Below are 18,020 nucleotides of genomic sequence, written 5' to 3' on the forward strand. Positions count from 1 at the left end.
TCCCAAAATGTACAGGCAACAGGCTCAGAAAGTGTGATTAGAAAACCCAGCCAGACTTAAAAAGTTCTTTCACCCACAGAGGCCCAAGCTCATAAGCTGCTCCTATCAGCTTGGTGTATTTAATAGCTTCATTGCTCAAAGTGATAACCAGACCATGTTGAATTTAATGTGGGACCATAAAAGTCTGAAGGAAAATTAGCAACATCTAATCCCACCACTGTTGCTTTTGCTTGATTTTTCTCGGGGTAGCTGTGGGAGCTTTTTGTCCTGTTGGTTGTTCCAACCATGTTTTTCACCTATCCCCCTCTCCTGTCCTTGCATGGTTTTCCTCCAGCCATTTTCCTATTGTCACCCACGGAAGAGTTGTCTCACAGGACTCCAGTCATATCAGCATCTCCAAGATGTTTAACAGTAGAAGTAATGTGAATATGGCTTAAAATTAAATAGTTTATGATAGGATAATTTAACATACTATAAAGAGGCCAGATCCTCAGCTGATACTAATTGATGAGAAGATGGAATTGCATCAGTTTTTACCAGCAAAAGATGCACAGTCTAGATCTCTAGGAAAAAGTAGCTTATGTAGTTAAAATTTCACACTAACTTATCTGAAGACAGGGAATTAAACAACAAGACTAAGCATCTTCCAGAAATAGATGCATCAGTGGGAGTTGGAACAGGATTCTATAAGTAATTACTATCCTGCCTGGAGTGTCAGATTCATCAATAAAAGCAAGGCTTTTCTGTAGTATTGGAGCATATAAAATGTAGCAGACCCCACACACTCCACACTAATTGTTGGAAGTAGACATTTTGCAGAAATACTGAAATCGTGAAGTGTCCAGATGGAGGGGTGAAACCTGGAGGGCAAGTCTGAGTAAAGACTGCTTGTCTGACCCCTCATGGTTCCTTCAGGGGCACCAGAGAAGCGATCACTTATGGTACAGTGTCTCATCCCTCTTCTGATGGCAGCAGATGGCCAGGGCTGCTCAATCCCAAATTAATCAAAATTCCATTTGGAAGAGGCACACAGGAGCAGTCCAGGGATGGAACTGGGCTGGCGGAGGAGACAGCAGGATTGAATATGCTGAAAACCCATGTGGAATTCATGGAAAAAAAAATCAAATAAAAATGTTCTAGGAAAAAAGGCCTGCAAAGTGAAAGGGAAGGATGACTTCCAGACCTGACAGTCAAAATATAGGGTGGGAACCAGACTATTCCCCATGACTTTTTCCAGGACAAGAGCATTTTCTACAGCCTTTGCAGGGATTAGTAATGAAATAGAGCAGAGTTGTAATTTTAAGGATCTAGAAATGTCGTATTTTGTTGATACTGTGTTATACCATGTTTCAGCTCTGTCAACTATCCTGCTTGAGGGATAATGTATTTTTTCCACTTCCAATCTGTCTCTATTCAAAGACCAGAAAAATAGTGAATAACTTTCAGATTGCACCCCAATCTCTTCCCTGGCACCCCCCTGAATAATTTTGTCCTTGTTTCTATATGCCATGCTAACAGGCTGAAGTAGCTTTAGTAGTTTAGAGAATTGTCATGAACAGAAAACTGGATTGTTGTTTGGTTGTTTTAATTTGATGGGATTGCAATTCTTAACCTACTTTAAGATGATGATATTCTGACTGTCATTAGTAAAAGCACAGTTAGTCTTGGCCCAACACTTAATCTAGAACCCAGTGAAGTCGCTCAAAAAGCTCTTTTTGATTTTGGTGGATGCTGTTTCAGACCCAGAAACACAGGCCTTCTTGGAATGTTTTCTCCAAGATTTATGAGCTGTTTGAAAAGGTAATTAAAAGGGAAACAGCATGTAACTGCAATTTAGGGGAGACCAGTGTCTATGCAGTAATGAAAAATACTCCAGAACTTATCCTTTAGGGAAAATTTTGGGTTGCATAAATCATCCCCACAGGTTTGAAATAATACTTCATCTCATGTTCTACAGGGGATTTAAAGTGAGTGTTTGACAAGATTCCTTGTGCTGTGTTTCTCTTACTGCATGAATGCTCTTTGGCATTCACCAAAAATCCAGACTGCTTATGTTAATCTGATTTTTCCAATCAAGCCACGTTAAAATGCATTTATTCCTGTGTGGTGAGTCATGCTATAGTGATCTGATCTGTAGATCAGATCTAGGTTATGCTGGATATTGTGCAAACATGAGACAAGGTCTTTCTCAAGGGGCAAGGAAGGCACTTGCTCTCCATAACTTGATAACAAAACAAATTATATAATTTTTGACTACTCCAAGTGGAAGACAAATCTTTCAGTTGTATTTGAAAATGAAATTCACAATATTTAATCAAAGGAAGACAGGCATGAAAAATTATCAGGTGAAAACTAAGAGCACAACTGGATGAAGACAGTAAACACTCACACTGCTGAAATCACGGTGGAGTAGACATGACAGGAGTGGTAACCATAGTGTGTGGGCAAGGAAAATGTGTATTAAAAAGCAAAGCAGGGTAAATAAATCATGCCTAGATTACCATGCTTGTGTTTCCTTGTTGTCCCATATACCTTCTTCAGAGTTAACATAGAATTTGTTGTTGCTTTGGGGTAGTCCTTCAGTTCAGATCACCTGACTTTGAACAAGAGCAGTAATTCAAGTGTATTAATTATTGTTATCGACATTTTGTCTCTGAACTGCAAGTACACATCTAAAGTTTAATCCAAATGGCTATATTGGAAGCTGGGGGCCACACAGCCAGCAGCGCTAAGCCCAAGCTAATTAACTGTGCTGCAAGACAGACATAATAGCTCAGGCAGTATTTTATAAACAGGGAGGATCTGGTTTATTTGTGAAGAAGTGAAGGCTGGTAATAAAATGTTTTTGTTTATTTGTTTTACATGGGTGAAGACTCATAATTTGCACTTGGAAAAATAATCTTTTCATCTTTTCTCTATTGACTTATTTTTTGTAAGCACCATTTTCTGAGGGCAATATCAGGCTAACAGCTGTGGTCCTTTCCTTTCTGCTACCTGGGATCCTATGGGCATGGGAGAGTTTCAAGAATTTGCAATTTTAGGAGCAGTAACCCTTGTGGGTTTTTTCATGTTACATTGTTCTTTCTCCATGATAATACCTTGGATACTCATTCCATACTGTAACAATCCCTTTTGGTTTTATCCTAAATGCAGAAAATTCATTAAATTACTCATTCTCCCCCATTTTCATTGCCACGTCAATCACAGCAACTCTTCAAAGAGAGAGGCTGAACTGTGCATCAGATATGACTTTATTCTTTGTATTTATAAAGCAAAGCATAAATTCTAACAGGTCCACTAGTCATATCTATTGATTTGGTACTTAATCACATGAACACAATGAATATTCAGTGCCTGTATGATATAAAAAGAACAATCAGAATAAGCTATTATAGGTGCTGGAATCTCATTTAAAATCTAATTAGGTCTAGCACAAAACTAAAGGAGTCCTGTCTGAGTATGAAGAAATGGATGTGTCTATATAACAAGTGAAATGTCTTCTTTTTTTTTTTTTTTTTCACCCGTCTCCTGGCATGTATTAAGAAACTAGTATTTTTTCTCAATTCTCACTTAGAAAACCATTACTCTGTCTAGCCTGGACAATAGCTCATACCCTCATGCTTTGATTTACAGATTAAAGCTGATCACTCTGCATAGTATAACTGTGCACTGCTTCATACACAGCACAATCATAGTTCCAGTGTTAGGGGTGGTCACTGCAACTCAAGCAGCAATTGCTTTGTAGCTGTACCTGTTCCACAGCTCTGACTGGCCTGAAGCCTTAGTGTCGGATTGCCCCGAGTGCTAATGGACCAGTGACCCCAGTGACCACCAGCACTGGTCAGCTCTAGGCTAAGCCAGATACTTGCAGGTTGTGAAAAGAGTTATGGCAGTAAATACTGCATATACCAAGGTCTGTCTGACCGCAGCCCTGGTATCTCTTTGCCCAACAGTATTTGACCTCTGCCTTGGCAGCAGTGTTGGCGTAGATGGTGCATTGCATGCTAAAGCTTTGGCAGGGATTCCCAAACTGGGGCATCACAAAGATGCACAGGGGGTGCTGAGACCTATCCTTGAAGGCAGAGATACAGATATTTCTGCAGTATGACAGGGAAAGTGGAAAAAAAAAAGGACTCACAAACAGGCTGAGGTTGTTATTGCTTACTGGTAGAGTCAGTAGAGGCCTCTTCCCTACAGCTTTGTTTTCCTGTGTGTCTTATTAGTGAGCAGCAGCAGCAGCAGAAGCCCGATGACTGCAGGTACAGATGGGCCGTGCTAAGAAATCTGGCTGCAATTAAAAACCTCTGCAGAGTGTGGCTTTTCCAGCAGTTCTTTTATAGTAAAAAGAGTGGGAGATAGAAAAATCCTATCCTGTGTTTGAAATCCACTTAGGGCACTAAGATTACACACAAGAAAACGTTGGCAGTAAAAAAATAGGGACTTGCAGGCTTTATTTTAAAATATATCTGTACAGACTCCCATATTAGGACAGAGACTGCCTTGCCATTTATAGATAGAGATGTATGGATGTGTGTAGCTCTATCAGTGTTATACACATGCCTGCATGATTAAGTAAAAATAGATCATAATTTGGTTCAGCACTTAACATTTTGCAGAAAAATAGAGTACCACAAGTATATGCTTTTATATAGATATTCATGCAAGAATTAAAACCAGTCTTCAGAACATGTATTTATTGCCTTAGGGGCAGATGAAGAACAGAACCAAGGAAAATAAATACCTTTCAGCTAACTGTGTTCCGCAAATAGGACACGGCCTTCTGTCTTCAGGGTATATCTTTCTGTTAAAACTGTGCTAGCAAAGTGAATCTGTTGTTTAATGCCTGTTCTAGCTTCCCTTGTGCTTTTCTTGGTGAACCAAAACGTTTGTAGGAGTGGGTTCAACTGACTGTGTAAGATTATTCACACTCTTGCTGTCTTTCACTCATTTGCTTTTTTTTTTCCCTTTTCTTTCTTTTTTTTTTTTTTTTTCTTTTTTCTTTCAATTGGAGATGCAGGAGGGCAGTCAGAGACCGTGACAGGAAAAGCACTTAAGGTTTTATGCAGTGAGTCCGTAGTCCTCTCACAGGAAATGCTTTCCCTGCTTTTCATTGCAAGAAAAAGAGTTTAGCCTTCTCCTCTGATTTAGCTTGAAACTTCACTAACATCAGATGTTTGTAACTGGCCAATCCTCTTGCCAATAATGGGGATTTTACTCCATGAGGGGCAGCTGAAAACTGTTTAAATTAGCAAAATAACAGCCAGAGCCAGGCAGAGGAGGATTAGAGGGCTGCAAGGCTTTCCAGGGGAAGCTTTGCCACCCTACCTGCAGTGGGATGATTAGATAACTGTGCTTGATGTGTTCACTTTACACTGCTTTTAGTCATCTTTTATTCAGTGACTACACCTAGGTTTTTCTTCTCCTGTGTCATTTCCAGTCCATAACACAAAATCTGTTGTTTTCCAGGAGAAAGTTTCAACCTCACTCCTTACAGCTCAGTTCATGTAGGTCTGCTCTTCAGTGAAGCCTTAGAATGGTACCATGGGTTAGCAAAAACAGAGGTCAGAATTTGCCCAAGAAGCTGGCTAACAACTGCTTAAACACCATGCTGAATGATAATTTCCTGGAAATACAGTCCTGGATGCAGAAATGACATTTCATTCATGAATTCATTTTGTTGTTGCTGAACGTTTGTAGCTGGAATAATTTTTATGCTTTGAAAACCTGTTCTTATCCCACCTTCATCAGCTTTTGACAGCACAGAAGCCAAGGCAGATGTTCCAGGAAAAGTGCCATTTCCAACCACATACTTGGACCACGAAAGGTTCAGCCTGAAGCAATGTTACAATGACTTCAGAGCTGCCAGCTGTGAGTGTCTCCACCCCAACTGGCTGGCTAGAATTAATATCATTATTCCAAATGTAAGGACTTAAAGAGTGTATTGCTTCACATATAAGTAGAGAATTAAAAGGAATCAGGGAAGGTCATTCTGATATTCTGTTCACATAATATATTTGTGGGGTGGGGAAGGGGGGGAGAGGGACTAACCAGTGAGAACACACTCTTCTATATTAACATTGTTGTGAATATTAAGATTCAGAAGTATAACCCAAGTTTTACACACTCCCACCTGTATTACTGGCTACAATTTCCATCATTTTAGCCCTGCAAATTCAAATTATTGAGACGTGGTTTGACCTCCATGCAATAGCGAGCCAAGAGAAGTCCTGTGATATCTCTTTGCCAGAGAAAATTTGTGCTCATGAAAAGCTGAGATGCTCAATGGGCAAGGGTGGACTTGATAATCTCTAGTCACTCAATGATGCATCTGAATCAGTGAAAATAGGGATGGGTTAGGGGAGCCCAAATGCCAGGTCAGGGTAACCACGAGGAAAAATGCAGGGTTCCAGGAGCACAGGGTTGCAAAGCAAACATACCATGTTCAGGACTTCCTGAACAAGGAATTTCAGGAAAGAGATGTTTGGTAAAAGTTAAGTTTGATCGGCATGAGGTTAATTCCTGAATTAGCTTGTATTTCTCATGATTTGAGGAGGATGCGGAAAGTCTTGGTCTGTGTATTGATGATTTACTTGCTTCTCTTCTCCCTGTAATGTATTAAGCCCTACAGAAGGTGGGCAATTTCTAAGTATGTCCCTAGACTTTGCAGGCTGCTGTGTATGGATCCTAATTTTTGCCTGTTATGTATTGCTTTCCATATCTATATTGTTCCCAGGATTTAATTTTGACTCCATTCCATCTCATCTGAGATGAATGGCTTTAATCAGAACCTCTTAAACCCACTTCATTCAATGGTAACCCTTTGTGAGACACTGAGGAACACACCACTGTATTGCCCTGTCAAGGCAAGAGGCTAACTGAAGCAGGGAATTTAGCTTCTTAACTAGATTCTAACTAAGAGGCTCTTAGGGTTTATAAGATTTTCCAGTGATAGCCTCATTTGGTCTCTATAAATGGAAGCTGGGCAAGAAAATAAAATCTATCTGTCTGTTCTGAAACTTACTTATTGATTTCAGCAGTCATACTGTAATTGTTCTCACAAATCAGCTGAGATGCTTAATGAAAGGTGACTTGAGTGGCAATTTTTCGGCTGCTTCCCAATGGGCAGCAGCTGACAAACCTGGTATTCCTTGTTAACCAAGTATAAATTTTTTAAATGAATGAATCAAAGTGACTAGAATTAATGATGTTTATCACAGCACTTGCAACTCTCATTCACCTCTTCCATTTACGTTTTATAAAGCTGAGCTGATGTTGGCATCATAGTCCTCTTCCAGAGAAGTGCTTTTCACCAGCCCCGGGCAAGAAGTTCTTTGCAGAAAAAGGAGACCTCAAGCACTGGATGTGAAGGTGCAATCACATCACTGCTTTGCAGTCTGGCTGGCATCAGCTCTCACAGCTAGGGCACAGCTGGGGCATTCTCAGAGTTGATATAAGACCAATTTGTGAGATCTTTCACACCAGACCCTGCAAGGGCATGAGCTCTGGGAGGCTGGAGTGTCAGGTCTGGAGACAGAACCATAACTGAAAAGTGTTCCTTCCAGTTCAAGGCAGTATTTACAGAGGTATGTTGTTCTCATCTCTGTGCACAGAGTATTTGCTTAATTTAGGGACTATGGAGCATCCCAGGCTGGGAGGAGGGTAGCACCCCTGGCCAGCATGTGGATGCAGGCACTGAGAGGGGAAGGTAAGGGGACAGACAACCTTGGAGCCTCCTGTTCAAAGCCTGAGACAAGGCAGCTGTGTTTTGCAGCTGTTTCAGAAGGGGCTTAGTATCTCTTCATTCTCTAGTTTGTACATATGGTTTTCTGCCTTCATTTTGTAGCTCTTGCTGATAGAGGACTCTCTGAAGTTCCTCTGAACATGCAAAAAAATTAGCATACTTTCTCCTCTGAACTTCTAAAATCCAACTAAAGGCTTTTAGCTGATTATGTCAAGTCTCTTCCCTCTAATGACTTTCCAGTTTCTTGATGTTGAGCAAAATCAGCGGATAACTCTCTCTATTAGATATAATTATCAAATGTATATTGAGCTTGGGAAATTATTCAGTTAATTTTGTCTTTAGTCTTCCACTTCCTGTCAGAGATTTGAAGCATAAGCCTGCATTTCTCTCTTAATTACTGCATCCTGTTGATTTCTTTTTCCGTTTTTAAAAGATAAGCACATGCTTAAATGGGAGCCTTTGACAGAGGGAAATAAAAAGTCTTCATTAAAGTGTGATTGTGGTTTGAGTGTACTAATATCACTGACTAAGGTGAACCATGATTTTTGATCAGAAATTCATGACTGATTTAGCAGTTTTTTGTGAAGATGGCAATGGGGGAGGGTCCACTCTCTGTAACAGGAACAGTATCTTTCTCTTGATTAGATTTTGGTACTACCACTACACTCACAAGGATGAGTTCTTGTTCAAGTGGAGCTACACTAATGGGAACATTCAAATCCCATACTAAGCTGCTTTCCACCTTTTTTAACACTTACCAAGTTGATTTGAAAGAAACTCTTCATATGGGAGGCCATTCAGAGAAGGGACCATGCTGTAGTTTCATGAAGCTGCAAACTTCTTGCAGCCTACTAAATGCCTTCTGTTGTGTACAGCTGGGACTGCAGTCTGTGTCACAGAGCCTTTGTTACCATATTTTGTCTTTCTGATGTGAGGATGAATCTTTCTAGCAGCTTTTTAAAGTCATAAAAATAATTTTAAAACATGTTACTTCACACAGGGAGGGTCTGCACCACTGTATCCATTCTTGTTTTCATGGTATAGTTTACTGCTCCAAATACCCACTACCTCTGCACTGGGTTTTGTCTTTGACCTTTATTCCATTCTGAACAGATCTTGTTATTTTTTAAATTCTGAACTGAACACGCTATTATATGTTCACATTTTCAAGTAAGCACAAAAAACATTCAGTTAACTCAGCTGAGAAAGTAGGCCTGGATCTCACTGCTGGAGTTCCTTCCCTTGTATATTCTTGATGCCTCTTGTCCCCTTTTCATGAGTGCTAACTTTATCTTATAGCAGTCTGACAGCAGGGACACGCTGAATTCTTCTAGTTTGATGTTTCCATTGCAATATTAGGTTGAATGGTAGTTGGCAGCAAAATCCATCCCTATACCTCCAGAGACTCATTAAAACCGGGTAACTCTGAAGTACAGCAAAATGATTTCTGTTTGGACTATGTTGCCAATTTAACAGTTGTGTGAAAGGTAAAATGATTAAGTAGTTTCTTGTAAGGAAATTCCTCTAAGTAGGCACTTTGTAAAAACTCCCAATAAATGTTCACTTATCAGATCAACTTTGTAGATATAACTGCTCATAATCCTGTGCTACATGCCTAAGAAGGCATATATAGATTTTTCTAGCATAACAGTTTCTTACGTGGCTTATTATAATTGCACTAATCTTTGTATGTGTTTAAAACAGAGGACTGGGAGTATTATCACACCATTTCAGGACACGTACTGGTTGAGCAAGGGAGCTGCTTCCCTTCAATATAGCTGGCACTCACAATTTAGCTCTAATCATAAAAGAATATCTACCATAGTTTTATTTTAATATCCCCTTGTGGATGTGACAGACTGAAACTGTGAGCCCTGATACCGGAAAGTAAATAATGCCACTTGCAGGCTGCTTGACCCAATGGAGATGTCACACAGGAGGTCAAGACAATTCCAAGAATGCATTCGGCACTGAAATTTCCCCTCCAGTGAGCTGGTGTTCCCCAGCCGAGGTGCCCCCGCAGCATGCCAAGAGGCCAGCTGCAGCTAATAACCACCCGGGCATCTGGACCCCCGTGCTGCTCCTGCCAATGCACCACAGAACTTGTCTGTAGCACCGACAGGTTTTCCTAATTCTCTCTTACACACAAAATCAAACAGAAAAATATTTAATTTGACAGGGCAAACAAATGGTGCTTTAGTGGAGAAATGATACTCTCAGCATATGATAGCCATCTGCCTGCTCCTCATCGTGATTGTTGGGGAGTTATAATTGGACACACGGTTTTGACACCTACAGAGACTAGCTGGTACTGCCACCAGACATTTTTAAGTGGGACAGCGCATTTATGAGTGTGAATTTTCACTTGGCTGCCATCCAGACAGCCCTGCTAGAGATCACTGGGTAATCAGGGATAAAAACGGTTAATGAAGTTTCTGTTTCAGTTAAAGCCAAATGTACAAATTGCACATTTTAAAAATTATTATTATTTTGCATTTATGGCTAACAAAGATCCTACTTGGGTTAGAACAAAGTGTACAAATTTTATTGTTTTTTTTTTTTTTTTTAATACATATTGGCATTCATTGCCAATGTCTGACTGCTCTCAGAAGCCAATAACAAACCCTGTTGTGCCAGTGGGTGTCTTTCTCCAAATCCATCAGGCTCCATCCAGGAAAACCTAGGAAGGAGCAGTGCCTTCCTGTGCCTGTACAGGCTTCCCACTGGGACAGAGCACACAAACACCAGTTTACATTTATTGTGCTCTGCAGCCTGCCAGTACTAAAGCCACATCTGCTGTGGTTGGTGTTCCTTTCTTAGTCAAGGCCAATAAGGCTTTCACAAATTTCCCCCTCTCCCCGAATCAAAATATCATTTTTTGGCCCAAACTCGTTGCCAAGCTCTGTTTTAATCCATTAAAACAAGCAAGTAAGCAGACAAACAACAAACCCACCAAGCAAACGCAAACTGGAGATCACTGAATTCAAAATGATGTAGAGAAAATACATAATCTTGTTCTACAGCTTACCCACAAAATGTCTGTACATGGTGTTTATCCTGTCAGTATGTAATGCTAGTGACAGCAAACAGTCCTGCAAAAAGCTACCCCTCATTTGCAGGGTGTGGAGGGAAGCATGAGGCTGAGCAGAGGCATGAGATGGCTCCACTGGTGCAACAAGGGGTAAGTGTGTGGTGGCAAGGCACTGGTGTGGCTGTGGCAGGGACAAGTTGTCTGCTGTGATGCTGGATCTGCGATTCCCACGTAAAAGGCAAGTGGTGATGCAGGGATGGCATTTACTGTAGGTTTTGAGGAAACTAGCCTTTAATATGGTATGCCTGGCTCATCCTCATTTCATAGAGAAGGGAGCTACTTTAACAATGCATGGTGGCACAGTTGTTTCCCATCGGGTATTAATGATATATTTGAAATGTGACTGCTCTCTGACAATTTGTAATGCAGTGGTTCTAGTCGAGGCAGAGGAGGGTCAGTACAACCTTGGTTTGATTGCTAGACAAAAACTATGCCAGCATAAAAATACTCTTTGGCACCATAGTGGGTTTTTAGGGCCAAGACCCAATTTCTTTATTTATTGATACATTTATTCTTGGAGGAAAAAAAAAAAAAAAGGCTGGACAAGAATTGACCTAAATTCCTCCAGTTCTAGACCAGCAGTGATGTGAGACAGAAGCGCATCTCAGTTCTTGCCCTGAGGGCTGATGGTGAGCCTGGGCCCGTGCTGAGTCTGCAGCAGCTATGGGCTGTGTGAGGCCAACAAGACTGCTGCAGCCAGGCTGGGGTTGCAAGGCTGGCTGTTTATGAAGGTTAGAAGGTTCAGGAATGGTTTAGATGCATTTATTTCTGAACTCTCAGGACAGTCACCATTGATTTTCCCAGGTTTAGGATACTGGCTAAATCTTAAATTCCAAACTTGCCATCAGTTCCCTCCTTTGCAGTTTCACTGCTCTGTCCCAAGCATTATTTAGCCACTGGACTGCACTGTCCTAATTATGTACAAAAATACCAAACCAAAGTACTAAACCAAAGCTAGATTGTATTATTTTTTCCCCGTTGAAGGAAAAATATTTTTGTCCATGCATTTCATAGCATGCTATTGTTCATGAGCAATTTAAGACAGAAATATTTGATGCTGCAGGGGCATTGGTAAAAACCTAATCAAAGGCAAAATGCCCCTTTGCTCCTGTTCAGTGTTCATATTGTTTAGTTCATATTAGCATTGATTTTTCCCAAGCCTTTAGCATCCTATTTATGAAAGGTAGCATAATGAATTTTACCAATAAACAAGAATGTTGGAACAACAAAATAGACCTTTCTTCCACTGGCTGGTGTGTAAGTGTGAAATGGCTGCATTTCCAGAAGGGCTCTGCTTTGGCTGGCTTACATTTCCTCCACCACCACATGGCAAACACACTGTGCCCTCGTCACCATCCATATGTAGGGCAAGAGAAGTGTTTACTGCAGATGAGGGATACACTGAATGTCTAGTCTGATGATGTTTGTATTTAAGTCAGTTGGGAATCTCTGACATTCTCAATTACAGCTTGTTTGCACACTCTCTTTGCAATTACCAAGCAGTTTGCAGCCAGTGCACCTAAAGTCTGCTCTGGGACAGGCTAAAATCTCACTGTCAAAGCTAGGAAGGTATGTGGCATTTGCAGTGCTAACAGAGAAGAATCTGAAAAAAAAGCCTAAACTTTGTTCAGTCCTTTCAAGCGATGACTTGTTCACCAGTCCTTCCCACAGCTCCTTGCTGATGTAATTACAAACCAGTCCCAGCTTAGGCTGGCTGAAAATAAACTTCATGTTTTCATTTAATTGGTTGGATTTTCTGCCTCAGAGCCACAAAAATAAAAATGTACAGAAAAAAATATTTACTTAAAGGGGCTATTTAAGTAGGATCTCCCAAATATTTAAATGTTCCAAACAACAGGTAAGACAATAAATCCATATAAAAATGTGTTAAAATATAAAATTAGTGGGTAAGTAAATTTACAGTAGGGGAGCTGAATGTCTGTGGTTATTTCTTGAACCCTGCTCCCTGAGATGTACTCGTTCATGTCCCACATGTTAAGCCCAAGAGCTCCCTGGTTCTTGTCCAGAACTGTCTTGACAAAAGTCACATAAAAAAAATGCATGCAAGTTTTGCATTCAGCCTTCAAGCAGAGCCTGTCAGGGATACTGGTCAGGCAGTGAACTGTTCCAGTTATGTTTTGAAGCAAAGATGGGACAGCAGGCAGTGAGGACTTCCACGTCTCCGGTCTTGGCAGCTCCAAGAGGACTGAGAAGCTCCCATTCTGTCAGGCAGCTGGAGATGCCAAAAGCAGCAGCTCCGATCAGCTCTACCCCATCTTCAGGGTATGCCGACTGCTATGGCTAAAGCCTTCTTATTTACAGTGAAGCACTAACATTAGCAATCAAGAGCTCAGTCCTCTGTCTTGGTCGGTCTGTTGTCATTTCTCTCTCTCTGCACTGAGGTTCAGGCACATAAATAATAATGTGAGTTAATGGCTTTGAAAAGTCTGCAGTGGACCTTGCTGCATTGGATGCTGGGCATTGCAATGGAGTTGCTGTACACTGCATTCATTCTGAAAAGAAATGAAAACCTGGATTTTTTTTTTTTTATGTTGAAGTATTTTATTTTTAAGTGTGGGTGGGTTTATTTATTTATTTATTTTATTTTTGGAGTATGCATGTTATGGAGCAGTGAGTTGCAGTCACTGAGGGAATATTGCAAAATGCTCATGGGAATACTCATCTTCCCGTTCCCTGAACTCTCTGTGAAAGGATATTTGAGATGTTCAGATGGTGCCAATAAAACACAGTTCTCAGGGACATTGGGCAGGGGGAACATGAGAAAGGGGATAAGGGGGAGACACCCAGATCAGTGGATGTTTGAGAAGTGCTTGGTCACCTCAAAATCCTTGGTGGGCTTGGGGTGCCCAGCTGAGGGTCACAGGTGGCAGGCAACACCAGAATCAATGTGTGGAGTGTCAGCAAGGGTAGCTTTTGGCTGCACTTTACTAATGTAAGCTGGAAAGTGACTTCTTATATTTATGACTAATGAGTTGCAGGATATAATTCATGTGGCAAAGAAAAGGAGCAGTGGCTGAGAAACAAACTATTCACTATTGTTTTTCCATCTTTTACCAGCTGAAAGATGTTGGCAAAACTGGAAAACCTCAGGTCATTTTGAGTTCAGCTTTATGATGAACTATTTATTATCCCTGTAATTATATTTGACAAATCAAAGATCAATGTAGACCTTACGAGTCTTTAATGAGAAAGAATGTCAATCTTTGCTCAGTATATTCCCTGCATGTTCAGTCCAGCCGCCCAAAATCCAGCTATGGGTGCCTCCGTCTTGGCAAGCTGCAGTGGCTGGGGCAAGGAGATGTGCATGCAGGAGGCTAGGAGCATATCCTCATCAGAGACAGGGATGCTGAGAGCAGTGGTGAGCCCGGACAGCAGGCTGGTGTCAGGAGGGTGCTTACAGCCCCTTTGCTGCTTCGCCCCAGAACTGCTTCTTCAAGTCCCTGCTACAGTCTGCATCCGTATTTAAGCACTAGTCTGACAGGGTGAGGATTTCATGAAGCTGAAAACTGGATTCAGCAGCAGCTCCTTAGCCTGGATTACTCCTGTGAAGCCCCTGCAAAGTTATTTATTAGGCTGAATCCCATCCTTATCCATGTCAGGGGAGTGGTGGGAATGCTAACACTGTGTTCAGAAATCGTAGAATTGGATAAGAACGATTCCTTTACATTTTTATGTGAGAGAAGCAGCAGCTATTCTAATTTATCTCCTAGTTTCTGAGACTCTAGAATTCACTGATTTATTATAATTATTTTTTTTTTTCCTGCAGAACTTTATTCATAATAAACCTTTTTATGTAAAAGAAAGAATAAGTAGACAGTTTCCCAGGGTATATCCCAGTAACAGGCTCTACTGGATAAATTGCCAAGTCATCCTATGATTTGCATTAAAAAAGCACAGGGTTAGCTATCCCAAGACATAATACTGTAATTTAGTTGTTTATCTACTTAGCTCAATTAATCAGCAACCACCACTATGCTTTCAGAGTGAGGGTCTGCAAGAAGACCTCAGAGGAAAGCTTTGCAGCATGGACGGATCCTGCACCACCTCCCAGGGCAGGGTGGTCCCTGGAGGAGGAGAAGCAGGGTCAATTGTTATTTCTAATTTCATGCATCTTCTCTCCCTTGGTGTGCTTGGAGCTGGCTGGGCGCTGCTCTACATCAGCAGGTGCTGATGCTGAAAATCTTTTTCTGCTATTTCCCCCACCCTGTTCCACCTTGCACAGGGCTGCTGAAGCCCAGCTGGCAGGGAACCACCATCTGCGACACGTGCAAAGAAAACCCCTCTCTCCTTCTCCCCAGCAACCCCCATGCAACGACTGAATAATTTTTCTCCCACTTGTTTTCCATGGGGTGCTGCGGGGCTGTACGCACAGCGCGGGGGAGAGGCAGAGCCAGCCCTAGCTGGTCCCAGCGCTGGTGCGATTCCTGCCATCCGGCTGCTGCGGATGTGACGGGAATGAGAATCGCGGAGCTCTGTCCTCACACAGCGCTTTGTAAATGAATCGCTTTGATCTCAGGCGGATTTCCCTGTGCTATTTTTAGATGTGGTGAGGATAACCGAGGGATGTCGATTCTGATGCAGACAGAAAGGAGCTTCAGATGCAGTTTTCCTCCTGGGGCAGGAGAGGAGAGCAAAACGAGGAAAACAAGGCAATTTCCAGCAGTGTTTCTGAGCCTTTTGGAACAGACAGAGATAGGTCACTAAGCCCTTGAGGCTGAAGAGGGATGTTCCCTAAATATAAAATTCTGATAAATCTCCTTATGCTTCTCCTTGATGCTTTTTTGTGTAACTCACCATTCTGCACCAGCCCAGAGTCAGGATCTGTGATTAAATTCAGCTTTGCAGGGTCCTGGATATATCTATAAGGGATTGCTAATTGTTACCCTTTATGTTGCCCTTTATTCAAAAATAATTGTAACAGCTCTCACTCTCCCTGTTTAAAGGACTTAAGTGGATGTCTCAAATTGCTTGGTTTTGATCATGTCAATTCCTGCTTTGCATTTTGCCTTCAAAAATAATAAATAACTTAAGCAAAACAAGAAACAGAAAATCAAATCAAGCCTTTCTTCCACAGGAGCAGGAGCGTGTGTATGTGTTTGGAGGTTTGCACGCAGGTTGCTGGAAGGGGAAAAAACCTGTGTACAGGGGGAGAGCTCTTTTCAGGGTTTTTTTCTTCTTCTCCCATCTCCCGTTGCTGGGGAAACCACCAGCCCCAGCGCTGGGAGCGGCTGACTCACCGCGCCCAGTCCTCACCGCACACACTGTGCCTCGAGCTACAGCACAGGAACAAAGAAAATACAGACTTCAGCAGTTAGACATGAAATACCAAAAATCTCCTTTACCGGTATCTCCAGGACATGGCTGGTGGCAGCTGGCTGTAAGCAGTCCCCAGAGGCTGTAGGAAAGCCATGGGCAAGGCTTTTATTTGATGTCTCGGGGAAGGAGAAAGCAACACTGCCTTTGGTGATGGGGTCCCAAGCTCTGCAGAGCTGTGGAGTCACCCACTCCATAGGTGTCACATAGCTCCAACAGTCACTAAAGCTGATGGAAGAATCCCTATTGATTTCCACTGGGTTTGCTCACCGTCCACCTTTCCATAAATATTCACAGGAACACAAACGAGCCCTCTTTTCTTCTTCCTCCTCTGCTGTGTTCGCATTTTGTGGGTGGATCTCAGTTCTGTCCAGCTGTGAGCACAGGGTTTAAATGGGCATTCCCCTTTCCATTTGTAATTGTGCTGCTCGTGCCTCCTGTGGTTAGAGGGTGGCTGTCCACAGCCAAATGCAGTGGTCCGATGAACTTGGTCATCTGTTAGCATAAATCGAGATGCTGATATAATTATGTTTATAAATTCCAAATCACAAGGTCAAACAAATAGGCTTAACAGTAAGCAATTTGGGGTCTCCTTGGGATTTGCAATGCATTTACTAATGTATTATTCAGAATTTCTCTATCTGGAGAGCTAGAAGCTTAGTTGCTATGTTGGTGTTTCTGGTTTTCATGTTTTCTTTTTATCCACAGATTTTGGGGGCAGGGGAGAGGAAGAAAGCAGGAAATGTGATGGGACTGTAGAAGAGCAGCAAGCACAGCAGGACCAGCAGCAGCCAGAAAACAGGCTTAGCAGGGTATTGCAAGGCTGGCACGTTTGGCTCCTGCCTTGGCAAGCTTTGGGAACCTGAGTTATAGCTGGAAACTTCCCCTGGCTCGGGTTTCTGGGTCACCTGTGATGCTCAGACTGTTCCTAGCATCTGACATTACAGCTGTTGAGGTCCAAGACAGACACTACCAGCAACGGGCTCCCAATACTTTTTTCCCCACATTTCTCCTCCTTTTCCCTCTTTGTCTCCTTCTTCCTCCCAACACTGGGGTACAAACAACTTCTTCACATTAAGTTAACCTAACAGCTAACACCTGAAGCAAAAAAGATGTATATTTGTAAGAAGACCTCCAACCTCAGCGTGTTTTTCCTTCATCCAGCACAAATGTGCGTGACCAGATGGACCAGATATGCAACCTCTACCCCTCCACGCACCACATCTGAGCAGTCTCTCCAGATGTGTTTGCAAGTCTGGACAACCCAGGACAGCCCAGCACAACCCTATTCAACATTGCTGGGGCCATCCTTCATCTCCTTAGTCTCGCTGCCCCTGCACAGTGAGACATCCCCCTCCTGATCCTTTCTTCTGCTTCACACTTGCTTTTTCTGCAGAAGTCCCTCTGGGTATCATGCTACCAGTAGATCACATCTGAATTTTGCATCTGTGAATGTAAGGCTTGTGTCTCTTCTTGCCAAGTCCATCTCAGATGGCTGGGGGGTCAGGGCAGCCACGTCCCCCCTGCACCTCCAACCCCCAATTCCCCACAGCCCTGCACTGCAGAGCTGCTAGGAGCCAGGGCAGGAGGACAGTTTTGTTAGCATCAATACCGAAGCAGCATTTTAAGCCAGTCACAAGCCAAGGCTGGGTTTTCACAACAAAAATTTGGATTTAGAGGGTGGACTCCCTCCTGAATCCTGAAAACCCACTGCCTGGTGGATGCCTAATTCTGCAAGTAGGTCACGCCTGCTCTCTGCCTCTGGGTACGGCGGAGACTTGACAGGTCTAAATAATAACTCTTATCTCCTCGCTCTTTGATGTGAGATGTCACTAAGATGTTCCCTGCCATTCA

The 18,020-nt window shown here is 42.3% G+C and overlaps 2 long non-coding RNA genes across 2 annotated transcripts in view; both read left to right on the forward strand.

The window, feature by feature from the left end:
• The window catches only part of LOC106018388 (uncharacterized), a 64,102-nt gene that overhangs the window by 24,698 nt on the left and 21,384 nt on the right, over positions 1–18,020 (forward strand). The gene's annotated exons all lie outside the window — the stretch shown is intronic.
• LOC106018389 (uncharacterized) lies at positions 7,314–17,292 on the forward strand. Its single transcript, XR_002404011.4, has 2 exons — positions 7,314–7,583; positions 16,875–17,292. It is a non-coding gene; the product is annotated as an uncharacterized lncRNA (long non-coding RNA).

The sequence above is a fragment of the Anas platyrhynchos genome, chromosome 10 (genome assembly GCF_047663525.1).
Source record: "Anas platyrhynchos isolate ZD024472 breed Pekin duck chromosome 10, IASCAAS_PekinDuck_T2T, whole genome shotgun sequence".
NCBI lineage: Eukaryota > Metazoa > Chordata > Aves > Anseriformes > Anatidae > Anas > Anas platyrhynchos.